A 20,750-nucleotide genomic window follows, 5' to 3' on the forward strand; every position below is an offset into this window, starting at 1 on the left:
AACTTGTAAAAAAATGAACAAAAAGGGAAGATTAAGAAACAGACTCTACTCTTGGAAAATCAGACAGGAAACTCTATAGCTGGGCAGCCATCAGCAAGGGCCTCACCCTTCCCCTTCATGTTTGTTGATTGTTCTCTTTTATTTATTAATTCAAAGCAGTTTCCTACTGATCAGAGTTCTAGCAAAGGATGCTACATCAGCATCCCACAACCTGGTGCTTTCCAGATATTCTGGACCACAACTCCCAGAATTCCTGATTATTGGTCATGCTGCCTGGGGCTGATAGAAGTCCAAAACATCTGGAGAGCACCAGGTTGGGGAAGGCTGGGCTACATTATAGCGTCAATATTCAAAGAGTTCAAAATATTAGTACTTCTGTACTGGTGGGATTTTCCCTGAAAGCTAATTTTTCAGCTATCTGCATAAATAACTCTCAATTTCAGTCCTCTCCCAAGAAGAGTAGCGATCAGGTGCAGTTATTTGCTACAGTTTTCATATGAGCAAAACTTAACAAAACTGAGCATCATACAGTCAAGCTAGCCTGGTTCCCAAAAGTTTTTTGCTTGTGTGTTTTTTTTTTTTTAAATCATGGTGCCTCACGGAAGTTTTATTCAGGAAAACTAGTGCTGAGCCCAAGAGTTGTGCTGAAAGTTCTCATGACAGAATTTCCAACTCGAAATTGGGAACATGGAAAAACTCATCCTCTGAAATCGGGAGTTCATTTGCATGGAGGACATTAAAAAACAACAACATGAGAGCTAGCAGCCCTCTTGTCTTTCCCTCCAGCTAGTGGCCTTTATTCCTCATATCCCCAAATTCCACTGAATGACACTCCATACCAGAACACCCCCAGCCTGTGCCAATATTTCAAATAATTCCCCTCCCCATGAATTGCCAAAATGCTCCCCAAAACATCCAGCCACTGTATGGGGTGGTAAATATGGAGGATTCTTGTTCAACACTATAAAGAAATGTGCCATTTACAACTGAGGACTGTAATTATCACTTGGGAAGTCAGCTCTTGAAGAATTCAGCCAGTTCAAAACCTCTGAGGACCCACGCAGCTAATTTTAAGTTGGCTATGGTGCATGACATAATTTGAACCAGACCCAGAACTTCTTTTTCAATGCCTTAGCTAAGGAGGATCCTATACAGTAATTAATATTATCAATATACTAGCCCCTTTTCCTCAGAGTGGGGCTATTCGCATGTAACAGCGGCAAATCATAGATTAATTAACCCATGATTTGATTTGGTACATACTGGCCATGTTCCACAGTAATTTTGAATATTAAATACCTCTGAGTGGAGGTCTTAAAACTCCTTTTGGCATCTCCAAAGGTAAGACCTGTCTCACTAACCTTTTAGATTTCTTTGAGAGTATCAACAAGCATGTGGATAGGGGTGTTCCAGCAAACTTTGTTTATTTGGACTTTCAAAAGGCTTTTGACAAAGTCCTTTATGAGGAAAGTCTTACATTTGGAGCTCTTTAGCTTAGGAAGAAGGTGAATAAAGGGGGACATGATAGAGGTATACAAAATTATGCATGGTGTGGAGACCGTGGATAGAAGACATTTTTGTCCTCTCATAATACTAGAACCTGGGGTCATCCAATGAAGCTGAATGGTGGGAGATTCAGGATAGACAAAAGTAAGTACTTCTTCACACAGCACATAGTTAAACTATGGAATTCACTACTACAAGATGTAATGACAGCCATCAGCTTGGATGGCTTTAAAAAGGGATTATACAAATTCATGGAGAATAAGGCTACCAGTTGCTAATAGTCATGATGGCTAGATATTATGTCCAGTCTCAGAGGCAATACCAATTGCTAGGGAACATGAACTGGAGGGTGCTACTGTGCTCATGGCCTGCTCGTAGGCTTCCCATTGACACTTGCTTGGTCACAGTGGGAACAGAATGCTGGACTGGATGGACCCTTGGTCTGATCCAGCATGGCTCTTATGTTCTCAGGCCGCCATTCACAGGTGGTACGTACATTGAATATAACGTGCAAACACCATAAAGTAAACGTGTTCTCAAGTTCACACAACTATATGTCCTTGAGAGTCCTTGGTCTTCACCAGACCCCCTCTCCGGGAGACCAAGGTTGCTGAGTGCATGTACTGGAGGTTGGGCCCGAAGGGCAGTCTGGGGATTCTGCTCATGTACCGTCCACCTCGCTGCACGACTGACTCCCTGGCCGAGGTGCTTGAGGTGGTCTCTGATGTGCGTGTACAGTCCCCTAACTTACTGGTGTTGGGGGGCTTCAACGTACATTCGGAGGCCATCCTCACAGGAGCACCTCGGGACTTCATGGAGACCATGGCCTCCTGGGAGCTGCACCATATTCTAACTGGGCCCACCCATGTAGCCGGTCATGCAGTAGACCTTGTGTTTGTTTCTGGAGAAGTGGGGAGTGATTTGGAAGTCGGGGGTATATCCACCACCCCCTTGTCATGGTCAGATCACTATCTGGTGACGTTGGACTTCTCGGTTCCACAACCCCTCCGCAGGGGTGGAGGACCCATTAAAATGGTCCGCCCCAGGTGTCTTATAGATCCAAATGGATTCCTGAACGCGCTTGGGGATTCTCTGGGGCATGCCAACGGCCACTCGGTCGAGACCCTGGTGGGTGGCTGGAATGCCGCAATCACTGGGGCATTAGATCAGGTGGCTCCGAAACGCCCTCTCCCCCTGAACAGGGCTCGGACTGCACCATGGTTCAATCCGCGGTTACGAGCTCTGAAACAGGAGGTGAGACGGCTAGAGCGCCTGTGGCGGAAGTCTCGCTCCAAAGATGATCAGACACGGGCTAGAGCTGTATCTTCAGCCTATCACGTGGCGGTGAAGGCAGCAAAAAAGGAATATTATGCTGCCTCCATCGTGTCTGCAGAGTGCTGTCCCAGGAGGCTGTTCCAAGTGGTCCGGAGCCTGATCGGTCCTGTGGCTCCGGAACCACTGGAGCATTCTAAGGCCTCCTGTGAGGCCTTGGCAAGGCACTTTGCAGATAAAATTGATCAGATTAGGTGTATTACTCTGCACGCTGTGGATACAGTTAGTGAGCAAGAGGCGGTCTGTGGCAAACCGGTTTTGTGGGATCGGTTCCAGCTTCTTCCTCCTGATGAAGTGGACAAGGTGCTTTCATCGGTACGGCCGACCACCTGCTTACTTGATCCTTGCCCATCTTGGCTCATTATGAGCTGCAGAGAGAGACTGGGTGAGGGGATCAAGGCGGTGGTGAATGCCTCCCTTGAGGAGGGAGTGATGCCATCAGCCCTCAAGGAGGCAGTGATAAGACCGCTCTTAAAGAAGCCCTCCTTGGATCCTCAAGTTTTGAACAACTTTCGCCCAGTCTCAAATCTGCCATTTTTGGGCAAGGTGATTGAGCGGGTGGTGGCGGTGCAGTTGAAGGCACACTTGGAAGAAACTGATTATCTAGACCCATTTCAGTCGGGCTTCAGGCCTGGGCATGGGACAGAAATGGCCTTGGTCGCCTTGGTAGATGATATGAGGAGGGCTCTGGATAGGGGTGAATGCTCCTTCCTTGTTCTCCTCGACCTCTCAGTGGCTTTCGATACCGTTGAGCATGGTATCCTCCTGGACCACCTGGAGGGGTTGGGCATTGGGGACACCGTATTGCGGTGGTTCCGGTCCTTCCTCTCTGGCAGGTACCAGAGGGTAGCACTGGGAGAGGAGGTTTCGGACCCATGGCCACTTACTTGTGGGGTGCCACAGGGTTCCATCCTCTCCCCGATGCTATTTAACATCTATGTGAAGCCGCTGGGGGCTATCATCAGGAGGTCTGGGGTGCAGTGTCATCAATATGCGGATGACACGCAGCTCTACCTCTCGTTTAAATCTTCACCAAGGTTGGCCGTAGAATCCCTGTCCGAGTGGCTGGATGGGGAGGAATAGGCTGAAGCTGAACCCTGACAAGACCGAGGTACTTTTGGTGGGAAACAAGAGGAGGCTGGGGGATGTTGACCTGGTGTTGAATGGGGTACGGCTACCCTTGAAAGACCAGGTCTGCAGCCTGGGGGTCATTTTGGACTCCCAGCTGTCCATGGAGGCTCAGGTGTCAGCTGTGAGCCGGACAGCGCTGTATCAACTCCATCTGATACGGCGGCTGCGCCCCTTCCTTCCCGACCATCTGCTCCCATCGGTAGTACATGCCCTGGTCTCCTCTCGTTTAGACTACTGTAATGCGCTCTACGTGGGGTTACCCTTGAAGACGGTTTGGAAACTGCAGCTGGTACGGAATGCGGCAGCTCGCCTGATTAAAGGCAGCCGCCGGCGAGATCACATCACCCCAGTGCTGAAGGAGTTGCACTGGTTACCAGTTGTTTTCCGGGCCAAATTCAAGGTGTTGGTTTTGACCTTTAAAACCCTATATGGTTCCAGCCCAGCCTATCTTAAGGAGCGCCTCCAGCAGCACCAGATAGGCCGCTTAACAAGTTCAGCCTCGGATGGCCTTCTCTCTGTCCCATCAGCCAGGACAGCTAGACTGGTGGGGACGAGGGAGAGGGCCTTTTCTGTGGTGGCCCCCACTCTGTGGAACTCCCTCCCTAGGGAACTCCGTCATGCCCCCTCTTTAATGAGCTTCCGTCATGCATTAAAAACGTTGTTGTTCAGGCAGGCATTTGGGGTGGGTTAGGGTATTTCAGAAAATGTTTTTATTGTAGAATTTTATTGTTTTAAACTGTTTTTATTGTATGTTGTACATCGCCCAGAGTGGCTGGGTGACCAGCCAGATGGGCGATTAATAAATTTAATAATAAATAAATAAAATAAATATGTAACCCAGCTTCATCTATATGCATGATCTGTGCCCTGGATTAAGGAGGATTGTAGTAGCTGTGATGAAATTAGGTATGAACACATGTAGACAATCGCCCTATTCAGGTGTTTGAAAATCTTAAGTGTGGAAGGGAGACAGGGTGCACACGCTGGCTCCATCCCAACCTGGCACTCTCCAGATGTGTTGGACTACAACTCCCATCCTTAACAAACAGCACGCACATGGGCCTTGCTGGCTGGGGATGATGGAAATTGTAGTCCAGGGCGTATGGTTGGGGAAGGCTGGAATAAAAGGTAAAAGCCATCTTCACTGACGGATTTATTTATTTATTTCATTTCTATACTGCCCAATAGCTGAAGCTCTCTGGGCGGTTCACAAAAATTAAATCCAAACAACACACAATAAAACAAATTAAAATATACAGAACATTAAAACCACAATATAACAATACAACCACAATAAAACCTAGCAGCAGTGCAGGGATTTAAAATACCGATTTAAAACAGCAAAGATAAAAATTTAGAAAGCTAAAATGCTAAAATGCCTGGGAAAATAAAAAGGTCTTCACCTGGCGCCGAAAGGAATACAATGTAGGCGCCAGGCGAACCTCACTAGGGAGCTCATTCCAGAGCCGGGGTGCCACAGCAGAAAAAGCCCTCCTCCTAGTAGCCACCCGCCTCACTTCCTTTGGCAGGGGCTCACGGAGAAGGGCCGCTGATGATGATCTTAAGGTCCGGGCAGGCACATATGGGAGGAGGCGATCCTTCAGGTAACCTGGCCCCAAGCCGTTAAGGGCTTTGAATGTTAACACCAGCACTTTGAATCGGGCCCGGAAATGGACTGGCAGCCAGTGCAGCTGGAAAAGTACTGGCGTAATATGAGCTCGCAGGCCAGTCCCTGTTAACAATCTTGCTGCCCTATTTTGGACCAGCTGAAGTTTCCGGACCGTTTTCAAAGGCAGCCCCACATATAACGCATTGCAGTAATCCAGACGAGAAGTTACCAGGGCATGGATAACTGTAGCAAGGCTATCTCTGTCCAGATAAGGGCGTAGTTGGTATACCAGCCTCAGCTGATAAAAAGTGCTCCGTGCCACTGAGTTTACCTGTGCCTCAAGTGACAGTTCTGGATCCAAAAGCACCCCCAAACTATGAACCTGATCCTTTAGGGGGAGTGCAATCCCCTCCAGAACAGGTTGAATATCACCTAGCCGGGCAGACGAACCACCCACTAACAGTACCTCCGTCTTGTCTGGATTGAGTTTCAGTTTATTAGCCCTCATCCAGTCCATTACCGTGCCCAGGCACTGATTCAGAACAGTCACTGCCTCACCTGGTTTTGATGTAAAAGAGAGGTAGAGCTGGGTGTCATCTGCATATTGATGGCACCTCAGCCCACACCTCCAGATAACCTCCCCCAGCGGTTTCATGTAGATGTTAAACAGCATGGGGGATAAAATATGCCCTCTTGGGTATTGTATTAAGAGGAAACATGTGGTGGAGCTTGGTTTTCAGTTTGCAGACCTCGAATTCTCCTTTAAAAGCAGTTTGTTCTCTTGTGTTTCTGCTTCTAACACAAATAGGGTTTCAATACCACTCGTGCATATCCTAACAGGGGCACCCTCTGAAACTCCTAACACAGCTGAGGAGCTCCTTCTTCCTCTTTTCTTTCTGCCTCCTCTTTCAGATTATTTAGAATGTAAAGAAATAGCTGAACTGCATTACTGTGATATGTTTATGTATACAGGCCAGGCTTGAAAATAGGCTGTGCTGAGTAAAAATTGTTTTCAAGTGACCACACAGGGAAGTTTTGTAAATTAGAAGAGAGTTGTTTCACATACCCACAACCTACGGACCACTGATGTGCCATAAATCACTAATTTAGGTAGGAATGTACAGTAACACTAGTGAACATTTCTGCTGGGTTAGTAACTTTGGTAGACTTATTTGCAAGCTGATACTGTGCTTTAAGGAATATAAAGCACTTAGGACATTGCCTAGTTTTTGGGTTGAGAACTTTTTTTTTTACTGCCCCTGTGCATTTAACACCAGAATTTAAGCAGGTGAAAACTTTCCAATACTTTCTCCATACCAGCAAAAGGTTAACTTTTACTTTTGTGTCTTACACATGAACAGACTCAAGCAACGAAAAAAGGGTTGGCAACTCTAGATAATTCATCAACAAACCTGTGAAGCTGGCTCAGAATTATTTGCCAGATGGAGAACTGAAATGGAAAGTCTTTCCTTCTCTAAGCATTGAACTAAGCCTAAGCATTGAACTAAGATTTCGGTCAAGAGCTGACATGCTGTCTATTAGAAAAGACCATGCTGCCTTGGGAGTGTACTGATGTTAATTCCTTCTTTCCCCGCCAACTCTGTGAAAAAGTGCTGAAACAATCTTCACAGACAAAAAATTCTCTTTTCCACATTGATTCATTTAAACACGATGATACATAGGCTGAAGTCTTTCCTGTTCAAAAGAACCAAGAATAAATTGACCTTGCCTTCTCAATCCAGTGACCTGATACAAAGCTTGAGAAAAACTCTTTGCAAGACAGTGGAAAGCTACAGTAGCAAAACATGGTAGTCTCCTGGTTTACATGAGATAATAAGATTCCATGCTTGTGATCCTAGACGAGTCTATTTTTCCCATAGGAAACAAGGCTTTCTGATTAGTATATCACAGAATGCTGTAAGGAAAATATCACGGGGCCAAGTTGGGATTGACACATGTGGCATGCTTTGCACATACTCACTGTGGTCACAGACTTGCGGGTGAATTCCCTATGGAATTGCCAGCAAATGATACAGGGGATGCAGAAGGGCTGGAAAAAGCAGGACTGAAAGGAAAATGCTGCGTGAGGGAGTTAATGCCAACTAACAAATGTTGCTAAGGAAGTTCCTATCAGTATTAGATTGATACCTGCTACGCACATAATGAATTTCCAAAGTGGATATCACTTTTGTATAGAAAACTCCAGATATTCTGTGTATATGCTGTCACAGGTGAGTAATGCATATGTATCAATTCTGCCAAGGGTACATACACTGCAAAGCCAACATGATTGGCTGTGGATTTCTAGGGTACGTACACAAGGTAAAAAGATTTCTAGGGTACGTACACAAGAAGTATGCACTCAGCATGTGCAACTGTGTACATGAAACTAAGCCTGTGCAGAAAATTAATCACATATGAAATGGTCATCAATCATTTCTCCAAGCAGCTCCGCCACCAATTCTAAATAATTTGTGAAAGGTAGACTTGCCTCATGGCAGACTTCTCCTTTGTTGGAGAAAAAACAACCAACACTTAAACTCTCAAATTCCAACGTTTACGGTGGTGTAACATCATGCTCTATGAAATAAAGTAATTTGGATAGGGGTGAATGCTCCTTCCTTGTTCTCCTCGACCTCTCAGCGGCTTTTGATACCGTTGACCATGGTATCCTCCTGGACCGCCTGGAGAGGATGGGCATTGGAGACATTGTATTACGGTGGTTCTGGTCCTTCCTCTCCAGCAGGTACCAGAGGGTAGCACTGGGAAAGGAGGTTTCGGACCCATGGCCGGACTCACTTGTGGGGTGCCACGGGGTGCCACAGGGTTCCATCCTCTCCCCAATGCTATTTAACATCTATGTGAAGCTGCTGGGGGCCATCATCAGGAGGTTTGGGGTGCAGTGTCATCAATATGCGGATGACACGCAGCTCTACCTCTCATTCAAACCTTCACCAGGATTGGCTGTGGAATCCCTGTCTAAATGTCTGGAGACGGTGAGTGGCTGGATGGAGCAGAATAAGCTGAACCTGAACCCTGACAAGACCAAGGTACTTTTGGTGGGAGACAAGAGGAGGTTGGAGGATGTCGACCTGGTGTTGAATAGTGTATGGCTACCCTTGAAAGGCCAGGTCCGCAACCTGGGGGTCATTTTAGTCTCCCAGCTGTCCGTGGAGGCTCAGGTGTCAGCTGTGAGCCGGACAGCGTTGTACCAACTCCATCTGCGCCCCTACCTTCCCGACCATCTGCTCCCATCGGCAGTACATGCCCAGGTCTCCTCTCGTCTAGGCTACCATAATGTGCTCTATGTGGGGACTGTTCAGAAGCTGCTGCTGGTGCAGAACGCGGCGGCTCACCTGATTAAAGGCAGATGCCGGCGAGATCACATCACTCCAGTGCTGAAGGAGTTGCACTGGTTACCAGTTGTTTTCCGGGCCAAATTTATTTTATTTATTTATTTTATTTATTTATTTCATTTCTATACCGCCCAATAGCCGAAGCTCTCTGGGCGGTTCACAAAAATTAAATTCAATTAAATTCAACAAATTCAAGGTGTTGGTTTAAAACCCTATACGGTTCAGGCCCAGCTTATCTCAAGGAGCACCTCCAGCAATACCGGACAGGCTGTTTAACAAGATCAGCCTCGAATGGCCTTCTCTCTGTCTCATCAGCCATGACAGCTAGGCTGGTGAGGATGAGGGAGAGGGCCTTCTCTCTGGTGGCCCGCACTCCGTGGAACTCCCTCCCTTGGAAACTCCGCCATGCCCAGTCTTTAATGAGCTTCCGCCACACACTGAAAACGTGGTTATTCAGGCAGGCGTCACTGCCTTGTTGTGGCAAAGGGGCTTGCGTAACTCAGTGAAGCCATAAGCTATGCCGTGCAGGGCCACCCAAGACGGACAGCTCATGGCAGAGAGTTCTGACAAAATGTGGTCTACTGGAGAAGGAAATGGCAACCCACTCCAGTATTCTTGCCAAGAAAACCCCATGGAATGTATCACGAGGCTAAAAGATATGACGCTGGAAGATGAGCCCCTCAGGTCGGAAAGTGTCCAGTATACTACTGGGGAAGAGCAGAGGGAATTTCCAAGTAGCGCCAGAAAGAGTGAAGCAGCTGGGCCAAAGCCAAAAGGACACTCAGCTGTGGATGTGTCTGGTGGTGAAAAGAAAATCCGATGCTGTAAAGAACAATATTGTTTAGGAACCTGGAATGTAAGATCAATGAATCAAGCTGGAGGTGGTCAAACATGAGATAGCAAGATTGAACATCGACATCTTGGGAATCAGTGAACTAAAATGGACAAGCATGGGTGAATTTAATTCAGGTGACCATCATATCTACTACTGTGGGCAAGAATCCCTTAGAAGAAATGGAGTAGCACTCATAGTCAACAAAAGGGTGGGAAAAGCAGTACTGGGGTACAATCTCAAAAACAATAGAATGATCTCACTACGAATCCAAGGCAAACCATTCAACATCACAGTAATTCAAGTCTATGCCCCAACCACTGATGCTGAAGAAGCTGAGATTGATTGGTTCTATGAAGACCTACAATACCTTCTAGAACTAACAACAGAAAAAGATGTCCTTTTCATCATAGGGGATTGGAATGCTAAAGTAGGAAGTCAAGAAATAACTGGGATAACAGGCAAGCATGGCCTTGGTGTACAAAATGAAGCAGGACAAAGGCTAATAGAGTTTTGCCAAGAGAACACGCTGATCATAGCAAACACACTTTTCCAACAGCACAAGAGGCGACTCTACACATGGACATCACCAGATGGTCAATATCGAAATCAGATTGATTACGTACTTTGCAGCCAAAGGTGGAGAAGCTCTATACAGTCAGTAAAAACAAGACCTGGAGCTGACTGTGGCTCAGATCATGAGCTGCTTCTTGCAAAATTTCAGCCTAAATTGAAGAACGCAGGGAAAACCACTACACCATTCAGGTATGACCTAAATCATATGAATATACAGTGGAGGTGAGGAATAGATTTAAGGGATTAGACCTGATAGACAAGAGTGCCTGAGGAACTATGGATGGAGGTCCGTAACATTGTTCAGGAGGCAGCAACGAAATCCCTCCCAAAGAAAAAGAAATGCAAGAAAGCCAAGTGGCTGTCTGATGAGGCTTTACAAGGAGCTGAGGGAAGAAGGGAAGCGAAAAGCAAGGGAGAAAGGGGAAGATATATCCAACTGAATGCAGAGTTCCAGAGAATAGCAAGGAGAGACAAGAAGGCCTTCTTCAATGAACAATGCAAAGAAGTCGAACAAAACAATAGAATGGGAAAGACTAGAGATCTTTTCAAGAAAATCGGAGATCTCAAGGGAACGTTTTGTGCAAAGACGGGCATGATAAAGGACAAAGAAGGCAGGGACCTAACAGAAGCAGATGAGATTAAGAAGAGGTGGCAAGAATACACAGAAGAACTATACAGGGAAGATCTGAATGTCCCTGATAGTCATGATACTGCGGTCACTGAACTTGAGCCGGACATCCTCGAGAGTGAAGTCAAGTGGGCCTTAGGAAGCATTCCTAACAACAAAGCTAGCGGAAATGACAGTATTCCAGCTGAGCTATTTAAAATCCTAAAAGATGACGCTGTTAAAGTGCTGCACTCAATATGCCAACAACTTTGGAACACTCAGCAGTGGCCACAAGACTGGAAAAGGTCAGTTTACATTCCAATTCCAAAGAAGGGCAATGCCAAAGAGTGTTCAAACTACCGTACAATTGTGCTCATTTCACATGCCAGCAAGGTTATGCTCAAAATCCTACAAGCTAGGTTTCAGCAGCATGTGAACCGAGAACTACCGGAAATACAAGCTGGGTTTCGAAGAGGCAGAGGAACTAGAGATCAAATCGCCAACATTCGCTGGATCATGAGAAAGCAAGAGAATTCCAGAAAAACATCTATTTCTGCTTCATTGACTACCCTAAAGCCTTTGATTGTGTGGATCACAACAAACTCTGGCAAATTATTAAACAGAGGGGAGCACCAGACCACCTTACCTGTCTCCTGAGAAACCTGTACGAGGGTCAAGAAGCAACACTAAGAACCAGACATGGAATTATTATTATTATTATTATTATTATTACATTTATATCCCACCTTTTTTCCTCTTTGAGGAACCCAAGGTGGCGTACATAATCCTCCTCCTCTCCATTTTATCCTCACAACAAGAACCCTGTGAGGTGGGTTGGGCTGAGAGTCTGTGACTGGCCCAAAGTCACCCAGTGAGCTTCCATGGCCGAGTGGGGACTAGAACCCAGATCTCCTGGCTCCCAGTCCAACACTCTAACCACAACCGATTGGTTCAAAATTGGGAAAGGAGTACGACAAAGCTGTATGTTGTCGCCCTGCTTATTTAACTTATATGCAGAGTACATCATGAGAAACGCTGGGTTGGATGAATCACAGGTCGGAATCAAGATTGCCGGGGGAATTATCAACAACCTCAGAGACGCAGACGATACCACCCTAATGGCAGAAAGCAAAGAGGATCTAAAGAGCCTCTTGTTGAGGGTGAAAGAGGAGAGTGCAAAAGCTGGTTTGAAACTCAACATTAAAAAAACTAAGATCATGGCATCTGGCCCCATCACTTCCTGGCATAGAGAAGGGAAAGAAATGGAAGCAGTGACAGATTTCACTTTCTTGGGCACCAAGATCACCGCAGACGGTGACTGTAGCCATGAAATTAAAAGACGCTTGCTCCTTGGAAGGAAACCCATGGCAAACCTAGACAGCATAGTAAGAAGCAGAGGCATCACCTTGCCGACAAAGGTCCATCTAATCAAAGCTATGGTTTTCCCAGTAGTAACGTATGGCTGTGAGAGCTGGACTATAAGAAAGGCTGAGCGCCGATGAACTGATGCTTTCGAACTGTGGTGCTGGAGAAGACTCTTACGAGTCCCCTGGACTGCAAGGAGGTCAAATCAGTCCATCCTAAAGGAAATCAACCCTGACTGCTCATTGGAAGGACAGATACTGAAGCTGAAGCTCCAATATTTTGGCCACCTAATGCGAAGAGGAAACTCCCTGGAAAAGACCCTGATGCTGGGAAAGATTGAAGGCAAAAGGAGAAGCGGACGGCAGAGGATGAGATGGCTAGACAGCATCACCGATGCAATGAATATGAACTTGAGCACACTCCGGGAGAGAGCAGAGGACAGGAAGGCCTGGAGTGCTATGGTCCATGGGGTCACAAAGAGTCGGACACAACTTAACGACTGAACAACAACAACAAGGGTATTTTTAAATAATGTTTTAATGTATAATTTTACTGTTTTAAATTGTACCGTTGTACATTGCCCAGAGCGGCCGGGTGACCAGCCAGATGGGCGATCAAGAAATTTAATAAATAAATAAATAAGTCGCTGGCATTGCCACTGGTATGCCCCATCCTGGTGTAGCAAGTCTTAGAGTCCTGCTGTTAGCATCCCATGTTTTTGTTTGGCACTTGTTTCAATGGATCTCCTTAATCTGTGGTGCAGCATTGCAAAGCTGCAGCAGAAGTATCATCTTATCCCTTGCATTACTTTTGCTAATGGACAGTGCTGACTCCCAGGTACATATGTCTCTTCCTAATGCTAGTGATGCAACAGCTGTCGTATGCTGCACCAGAACTGGGAAGGACATCCTTGGCACAGGAAACTATTGCTAAAAGCATGGGGAATGAGGCCTTAGCACCGGCATGAGAAGGCACATTTCCTCCTGTACAAACAATTGAACTTTGACACTCTCTCAGTACTGCAATGGATCAAGCTGCCAGTTAGACTAGAAAAGCCTTCACCTTGGTTTTTTTTTTCTCTTTTGTTAGGTAGGTTTACTCGAGCTGCCCTCTCCCTCCTGCACTGTGAGAAAGTCAAACAAATTGCTGTTTGGGGGTAGTGGTGGAGAGTCAAAAGGGAGCTTAAAAAACAAACAAAACAGATCACAACTGTTACTTTCAGTAACTGTTCTTTGAAAGGAAGTGTGCTAGTGAAGGAGCCTCACTCTTATAATTTCCATGTGCAATTAGCACCTGTAGGTATGCAAACATTTCAATTTGTACCTCCTCCTTGCCCCCCAATTAGCCTTTTAAGCTTAAAAGACAAATGTCTGTGGCTAGATAGATTCAGTTTCAAGGCAACTCAAGACTTGCTCTGCATCCACAGAGGCTGTAGATCCTCAGGTATCTGTTCTAGAAGAGTGGAGATACGTCCACACTTTATATGGCAATCTGCTTGCTGTAGCTACGCTGGTTGTTTCCCACAATAAACTCAAAGGCCCATTTAAGTCGCTTACCCTGCTCAAAGATCCTGTTTCTGTAGTGAATGAGTGGCCAAGTTTGCACCCCTTGTCTTGGTCTCACAAAAACACTTGCTGTGTGTATATAAAGGACTGAATCACACCATTCTTTCCCCTTAAAAACAATTGGGGGGGCAGCGGACCAAATAATGGCATCTTTCCACCCTCCACACTGACTTGGAGCATAGAGGCATCTATGTGCAGCACCCACATCACACATTGCCTTGCAAAATGGGTACGACCATCCACTCCTCTGCTATGGGAACAGGATCTTTGATCCAGGTAACTATGTATGTATGAAGGGCACGTCTTGTGTTCTTATTCACGCAGTGAATATACAGTGAGAAGAATTCATGTTGAGCATTTAGGAGCATGCCTCTGCCCTCCACATTTTGTGTGTTTACCGAGGAAAACACCAGTGTTGCCACAGAAAACACAATAGTTGTGTACAGCGTGTATTAGCTCTCACTCTTTGAGCAGATTCAAAGAGCCTCTTCAAGCATTACATTTTTCTGATGTGCATCTAATAATCTAAAATGTAAATGCAATACGCGAGTCTTTGCAACTGTTTTCATCATACGCTTGTCAGGGAGTCAGGATTGGTCATAGCACACTCTTCAAGTGTATGCTCAAGGGTCAAACCTTGGATTGCAGTCATGTAAAGTGTGAACCACTCCAGGAGAGAGCGGAGGACAGGAAGGCCTGGCGTGCTATGGTCCATGGGGTCACGAAGAGTCGGACATGACTTAACGACTGAACAACAACAAAAGTGTGAACCTGCCTGACCTCTGTGGGAAGGGACACCACACCTCTAGGTTGGGTTTTGGGTTAAATGTACTGAGATATCCTACACTGTTATTGGCGTTTATGATTACAAAAAAAAAAAGAGCCTACATAGTGCATAGTTACATTTTAGAGAGAATCTCTGCAGGCCCACTTGATTATCAGCCTGGCATTTGGTACTCAGTCCTGCTGGTCTGATATTTTAGGAGTTCCTGTGTCTAGAAGAGTATGGAAAGCCTGACTGTGATTTATATTGTTTTAGGACTTCCTGGAGCAGTTTTCCCACTGCTGTGCTGTTTTAGTCATATCATACAAAACAAAGTTCCTTGCTTTTTATCGTCCCAGCTCACTGCAAGCTGGCATTGTTATTTGTCCCTGAAGTTTTGTAACTGTACGCTTTGGAGACAAAGTTTCTCCTCTTCCTTGATTACAGCTCCTATGGGAACTTCTGGAAGATTCTGCAAGCATTTCAAATGAATACTTCAAGGTTCACCTCCTAAGTTATGTTTTGTAATTTTTAAGTCAGTTTTTCCTATTGTGTTCAGTTTGTCCATCACTCCCTTCCCATACAAGTAAGGCTGTCTCACACTTCACATGTCTGCAAACCAAGGTTTGACTCTTCAAGTCCATGCTCGAGAGTGTGCTACAACAAATACTGACTCCCTGACAGGCATATGATGAAAATACTTGCAATCACGCATTTATTGCATTTGCATTTTAGATTTTTAGATCCACAACAGAAAAATTTAATGTGTGAAGAGGCTCTTTGAATCGGTTCAGAGAGCGAGAGCTAAATCGGTCTGTACACAGCTCTTGTGTTTTCTGTGGCAACACTGGTGTTTCCCTTGGTAAACACACAAAATGTGAAGGGAAGATGCACACTACTAAATGCTCAACATGAATTCTGTCTTCTCACCATATATTCACTGAGTGAATAGGAATATAGACATGGCCTTCATACTTGCCTATTTACCTGGATCAATGATCCTGTTCACACAGTAGAGGAGTGGATGGTTATGCCCACCCACCACCCTCATTTTGCAATGTAACATGTGATGTCGGTGCTGCACATAGATGCCTCTATGCTCCATGTCAGTGTGGAGGGTGGAAAGATGCCACTATTTGCGCCCCCCACCCCACAGTTGCTTTAAAGGAGAAAGAAATGTGTGATTCAGTTCTTTATATACACACAGCAAGTGTTTGTTTTACCTTTGTGAGACCGAGACAAGGGGTGCAAACTTGGCCACTCATTCACTACAGAAACAGGATCTTTAGGTGGTATATGTAACTTAAATGGGGCTTTGTGTTTATTGTGGGAAACAACCAGCAAGCAGATTGCCATATAAAGTGTGGGCGTATCTCTGATCTTCTATTACAGAATACCTGAGTATCTACAGCCTCTATGGATGCAAAGCAAGCCTGATTTACCTTGGAACTGGATCTATCTATCCACAGACATTTGTCTTCTAAGCTTAAAAGGCCAATTTGGGGGTACAGGGAGGATGTACAAACTGAAATGTTTGCACACCTACAGGTGCTAATTGCACACAGAAATTATGTGAGAGAGGCTCCTCCGTTAGCACACTTCCTTTCAAAGAACAGTTACTGAAAGTAACAGTTGTGCTCCGTGATTATTTTTAAGCTCCCTTTTGACTCTCCACCACTATACGCAAACAGTGCGCCTAGAGGAATGCTAAGCTAGCTAGCTTTTCGTGAAGCTGCAAGAAATCCAGGGATCAAAACATCACTGGCCACAGTGTGGAGGGAGGGTTTTCCCAATTGGCTGCAACAGGTGAGAAAGGCTTTCCAAGTATCGTTGTAGCTATGGACAGTAGAAGATTTATGAGAGGCCAAGTGAGTGGAGATCACCCTGGGATGGCAACTAGTTGCTATCAGGGTCTACCAGTCAACCCCATCCATACTTTCAGATGGAATAGTCGTGGCCCTGCTGACGTAGATCTGGCAGCACCTGTAGCTACCCAAGTTTCTTGATGGAGAGAACCAACAGATCAGAGTACCAGGGATACTGGGGCCACCGGAGGGTAGTGGAGGTTACATCTGCTTCCTGTTCCCTGATCCTCCCAATTGTCTTGAAGATCAGGGGAAAAGGGAGAGGAGATATACAGGAGACCTGGAGGCCAACATGTTTTCAGAGCATTCACCAGGCTTGTGTCTCCTATCTTAGGGTCTTCTTCTAAACTACGGCACCTGTTTGCTTGCACTGGTAGTGAAGAGACTGATTACAGCAGGAGTCCCCAACATGGAACCCACGGGCCCATCCAACGGTGCCCACGAAGGGGTCCCCAATGGAAAACATATGTATGTTTGTTGTTGTTTTCCATTTTTTAAAATATATGTACATGGATTTGTATGAAATGCATACAACCTTCTAGCAATTATACGTAGGCTTCAACAAAAACAGAGCAAACATCCAAAGAAATATCCACTTGAAGCTGGTGTCTATATGCCACCTGTTCAAATACTGAAAGCGTGTGAGGTTTTCAATCCATTGCAAGGTAGGAGGTGAGTATTTATCATTCCAATGTTGAAATATCAGTCTTTTAGCTCTCAAAACGGCACAGAGAAACTATTTACGCTGAACATTTGTTAATTTCCATGAAACAGGTAAATAGTTTAAAAGACCATGTACAACAGTGAATATTAAAGTCTGTTCCAGTACAACATTTATCTGTGTAATAACCTTCCCTCAAAAGAAGCAATTACTGGACATTGTTAAAACACATGTTTAAAAGACGCATCAGCTGTATTGCCCTGCCATCAATTAACTGAATTAGACAATCCCTTATTAAAGAGACGCTGCAGTGTCCAATAGACACAAAACATAAACTTTTGCTGAATAAGACACAGACTAAGATCCATAGACGTGACAGGTAGTTGCCAAAGCAGCGATCTATGGATTGGGCATTTTGTGGTAGTGCCTACAGCAGTTTCTCAAATTCCCAAATGTGCCCATGGGTCCAAAAAGATTGGGGACCCCTGGACTACAGAATCTCTGAAACTGTATGTTATTTTCTCCAACACCCTCTGATTCTGCCCTACTTTGATCCTCAGACCTTTGGCTTAGCCAGTCTGCCACTCAGCTGAACCCTTGTGATGGTACGGGGAGCCTACCTGAGCCCCCTATACAGCAACCCCCTTCTACAGCCCAGATTGAAAGACCTTGGTGGTGTTACTGAGAGGCTAGGTCACATGAGGAAAGAAAACCCTTCTTTTGAATCTTGGCCAGAAATTTTATTGATTGATTAATTTATTTGTGACACTTCTATACCGCTGAATATAATAAAATCCCTCAGCAGTTCACAAAAGAAACCCTCATTCCACACTTCCCATCCAAATTGGAAGAAAGAAAAAGTATTTATTGTCAAAGAAATACTTACTGAGACAAAAGCAAAACAGAGGATACATAAAAATAGCAAAATGAAACTATACCTTCAGTCTCTCTAGCCTGCACAGACTCAAACTTATTCCCCCATGACAGCTACTGGAGAAGGCCTCACACACCTCCACTTCCTTACTGGTAGAGGAGCCAGGGTCCAGAACAGTAACACCCCCAGCTATCCAAGGACACCCCCCACCCGAGTCAAAAAGAAACAGGAAACCCATGCCATTTTTTCAGGGCTAGCCAAAGGAGGAAGGTAAAGGAGTCACACACACCCTGATGTGACTTGCCAATCAAGTGCAAATGATATATACAGTGAGCACTCACCAGCTCCATGTTAGGCTGGAAAGAGAAAGGGGCCAGCTGTTAATTAAAAGAAAGATATTTGGCCAAGTTCCAGCAAACTGGCTAGCTCAAAAGGAGCCTTAATAGAAGAAACTAGGTGTGGAAGGGCAGCCCCACACCACAGCACTCCTTTAAGATCCTTGGTTACTATGGCGGTGAGATGTTTCTTCACCTGTCCAAGATGGCTGATGGCTTGCATGAGGAGCCCATTACAGGGAAGTCTTTCCCCAGGGATATGGTCTAACTTGATGACAGGCTGGCCGTCATCACCATCCCTATCTGGTGCTCCATCTGACTTGCAGTACCAGGTTAGGGCTGAGATTCTGTCCCCAGAAACAGAAACTTTGTCCTGGGGCCAATCTCTAGCAGGACTCCCCAGTGCTGGTTTCTTTAAGAAAGCAGAAGGGAGGTTTTTTGCTTCATTGACCACAAAACCCTATTTCTGCATCACCTGAATTGTGACCATCACATTCTAAAGCCCCTGAGATGAGGCTGGGGCCTCAATCAGAAAATTGTCTAGAAGGGGTGGTGATGTACCTCCACTGTCTGGAGATGGACTACCAGAATCTTCAAGAAGACCATGGGGGATGAAGAGAGATCAAGTGGCAAGACCCAGTACTGATGCTGGCAGTTCCCATAGCTGAAGCTCAGGAAGTGAGAAAGGCAGGATTGGATGGGAAGGTGCAGATAAGCCTCTATCAAACCTAGAAAATCTGGTTTATCAGGATATACCACAGGGTTTCCATCTTGAAAATATTTTTCACTTCAACTTGTTCACTCTCTTCACATGAAAAATTGCTCTGGTGCCTCTTTTTCAGGATGGCAAAGATGAAAGAACACTCCTGGAAAATGTGCTTCACCTGATACTGATTCTTTGGCCCACATCTTCAAAGAGAAGTTAGATGGCCTTGAAAATCTGGGCAAACTTTTCTGGTGTTGCTTGAGACGAAGAACAAATCTGAAGGAACACTAGGAAGTAACTGTCCTTCACTATTTGCAGAAGTCCCTGGTCTAAAGTTATTTCTCACCAGATTCCTGCAAATGTTGAAAGTTTACCTCCCACTCAGGTCAGGGATACTGGATGACTCTTCCAGTCAGAAGAAAAGGCGTCAGGGGGTGGGGAGGCAGTGTCTTACTGGAACACTGGTTTCCAAAGCTGCCTTTTGATTTGGAGCAAGACTTCCACTTCGGTTTGGCATCCCTCCTGTGATGGCATGCGTGGGGAAGGATGAGTGGGATGTAAGGAATGCTTTGTGCTGGATGGCTGTTTCTTGGAAGGGCTTTTCTCTTAATTATAATCATGTATTATTTCTAAAGGTGCCTAATTAAGTGCTAGATGCTGTACAAAAACAGAAGAGACAAGTCCCTGACTGCTGGCTCACAACCTAAAAAATATGGCACAAAAAGAGAGCAGCGTTGCAAGGAAAGGGAAACTTTGCATGAGCTAGAAGAAAATGAAAGAGAAAAAAAGCAGTAGAAGAAAATGAAAGAGAAAAAAAGCAGTAAACTATAAAATAATTAGCCAAGGAATAGGAAGCAATAGATAAACTAAAAATAATTAGCCAAGGAATAGGAAGCAACGGAAGTAAAACAGCACTACCCGTTTGCATGCAATGACATGAGCAGGCATGCTGTCTGCAGCGTGCCTCTTCTGCTTTACCGCACAACCTATGATCAGCTCTGTCATAGGTTGTGCAGCATGACATGCAAACCCAGCAGTTAACCCAACAACAAATCAAGGGTTAACCGCTGGATTGTTTAGCACCTAAACAGTTTAGTGGCCTGGGCTCACACATCATGCTGCACATTCATTTTGGGAAAATTATCTGACATCAAGGCAGATATAACTGTAAGAACTGGGAATATTAATATGAAAAGGAGGGAACAGACAGACAGAGAAGGGTATTGTCAGTGTAACTGTGACATTGTAAACTAGAAGAAATCAGATGCCAATGGTGCGTTGCAAATTTCCCTAAGTAGCTTCTGACCAGTAAACGAGATACTCATTAGATTAGCTTTGGAACAGATATCTACTCCACAGCGATGTAGCCACATGTTGCACCAGGTCATGGCACTGTCCATCAAAAGGCTAGAATTAAAATAATACTCTGAAGGCTAACCTTGACCCATTTGGGAACCTCCAGCAGTGAGGCAAACTCACTGGCCCATGTGAAAGCTGCTATGGCAAAAACTGATGAAGCAGGGGAGGTATATAGCACAGCTGTAGACATTTCAACCCCTCTGTGGAGGACACCTGTCCTGTGGTCATTTTGATCAGCTGAAACATTGTCTGAGTCAATGGGAAGAATGGATTTCAAAACAGTGCCCACTGGGGCATCCACATTACAT

At 45.3% G+C, this 20,750-nt stretch overlaps 1 protein-coding gene across 4 annotated transcripts in view; it reads right to left on the reverse strand.

The window, feature by feature from the left end:
• Nucleotides 1-20,750, reverse strand: part of LOC146347888 (uncharacterized) — a 103,572-nt gene that overhangs the window by 3,015 nt on the left and 79,807 nt on the right. The gene's annotated exons all lie outside the window — the stretch shown is intronic.

This window comes from Heloderma suspectum, chromosome 4, assembly GCF_057233095.1.
Source record: "Heloderma suspectum isolate Gila_16-S chromosome 4, 16-S_ref, whole genome shotgun sequence".
NCBI classification, from domain to species: Eukaryota; Metazoa; Chordata; class Lepidosauria; order Squamata; family Helodermatidae; genus Heloderma; species Heloderma suspectum.